This window comes from Crinia signifera, chromosome 9 (genome assembly GCF_055691185.1).
Source record: "Crinia signifera chromosome 9, ASM5569118v1, whole genome shotgun sequence".
NCBI lineage: Eukaryota > Metazoa > Chordata > Amphibia > Anura > Myobatrachidae > Crinia > Crinia signifera.
The window spans coordinates 167,229,074-167,231,412 of record NC_139225.1 but is presented as its reverse complement, the minus strand read 5'-3'; the positions used below and the strand labels follow the sequence as shown (position 1 = coordinate 167,231,412).

At 44.7% G+C, this 2,339-nt stretch overlaps 1 protein-coding gene across 1 annotated transcript in view; it reads right to left on the bottom strand.

Moving 5' to 3' along the window:
* Positions 1-2,056: 2,056 nt before the first annotated feature.
* The window catches only part of LOC146036994 (calpain-1 catalytic subunit-like), a 66,859-nt gene continuing 66,576 nt past the window's right edge, over positions 2,057-2,339 (bottom strand). The window contains exon 13 of the mRNA XM_083160816.1: positions 2,057-2,339. This exon is cut by the window's right edge and continues 18 nt beyond it. The gene's annotated coding sequence lies outside the window, so the exon portion shown is untranslated.

Genomic DNA, 2,339 nt, shown 5'->3' with positions numbered 1-2,339 from the left:
TATACCGGGTTACTGTGATCACTGTATATGTCTGATGTATTACACACACTGCACTATGTATAGCTGGTACTACTGCCGCATATACCGGGTTACTGTGATCACTGTATATGTCTGATGTATTACACACACTGCACTATGTATGGCTGGCACTACTGCCGCATATACCGGGTTACTGTGATCACTGTATATATCTTATGTATTACACACACTGCACTATGTATGGCTGGCACTACTGCCACATATACCGGGTTACTGTGATCACTGTATATGTCTGATGTATTACACACACTGCACTATGTATGGCTGGCACTACTGCCGCATATACCGGGTTACTGTGATCACTGTATATGTCTGATGTATTACACACAGTGCACTATGTATGGCTGGCACTACTGCCGCATATACCGGGTTACTGTGATCACTGTATATGTCTGATATATTACACACACTGCACTATGTACGGCTGGCACTACTGCCGCATATACCGGGTTACTGTGATCACTGTATATGTCTGATGTATTACACACACTGCACTATGTATGGCTGGCACTACTGCCGCATATACCGGGTTACTGTGATCACTGTATATGTCTGATGTATTACACACACTGCACTGTGTATGGCTTGCACCACTGCTGCATATACCGGGTTACTGTGATCACTGTATATGTCTGATGTATTACACACACTGCGCTATGTATGGCTGGCACTACTGCCGCATATACCGGGTTACTGTGATCACTGTATATGTCTGATGTATTACACACACTGCACTATGTATGGCTGGCACTACTGCCGCATATACCGGGTTACTGTGATCACTGTATATGTCTGATGTATTACACACACTGCGCTATGTATGGCTGGCACTACTGCCGCATATACCAGGTTACTGTGATCACTGTATATGTCTGCACTATGTATGGCTGGCACTACTGCCGCATATACCGGGTTACTGTGATCACTGTATATGTTTGATGTATTACACACACTGCACTATGTATGGCTGGCACTACTGCCGCATATACCGGGTTACTGTGATCACTGTATATGTCTGATGTATTACACACACTGCACTATGTATGGCTGGCACTACTGCCGCATATACCGGGTTACTGTGATCACTGTATATGTCTGATGTATTACACACACTGCACTATGTATGGCTGGCACTACTGCCGCATATACCGGGTTACTGTGATCACTGTATATGTCTGATGTATTACACACACTGCACTATGTATGACTGGCACTACTGCCGCATATACCGGGTTACTGTGATCACTGTATATGTCTGATGTATTACACACACTGCACTATGTATGGCTGGCACTACTGCCGCATATACCAGGTTACTGTGATCACTGTATATGTCTGCACTATGTATGGCTGGCACTACTGCTGCATATACTGGGTTACTGTGATCACTGTATATGTCTGATGTATTACACACACTGCACTATGTATGACTGGCACTACTGCCGCATATACCGGGTTACTGTGATCACTGTATATGTTTGATGTATTACACACACTGCACTATGTATGGCTGGCACTACTGCCGCATATACCGGGTTACTGTGATCACTGTATATGTCTGATGTATTACACACACTGCACTATGTATGGCTGGCACTACTGCCGCATATACCGGGTTACTGTGATCACTGTATATGTCTGATGTATTACACACACTGCACTATGTATGGCTGGCACTACTGCCGCATATACCGGGTTACTGTGATCACTGTATATGTCTGATGTATTACACACACTGCACTATGTATGACTGGCACTACTGCCGCATATACCGGGTTACTGTGATCACTGTATATGTCTGATGTATTACACACACTGCACTATGTATGGCTGGCACTACTGCCGCATATACCAGGTTACTGTGATCACTGTATATGTCTGATGTATTACACACACTGCACTATGTATGGCTGGCACTACTGCCGCATATACTGGGTTACTGTGATCACTGTATATGTCTGATGTATTACACACACTGCACTATGTATGGCTGGCACTACTGCCGCATATACCGGGTTACTGTGATCACTGTATATATCTGATGTATTACACACACTGCACTATGTATGACTGGCACTACTGCCGCATATACCGGGTTACTGTCGCCCACCACGTACGTTGTATATATCAGGACTATTTATTGTGTGGTTACAGATTTCTCCCTGTAGTACATATGACCGCTGCATGTTGGCCATCTTGGCATGTGGATGTTGGCAGATGAATGCAGCATGTCCGGCGTATACTGTGACGGTCGCAGGGTGGGTATATGGGTATACTGATAGGAGCTGTCATCCTGTTTC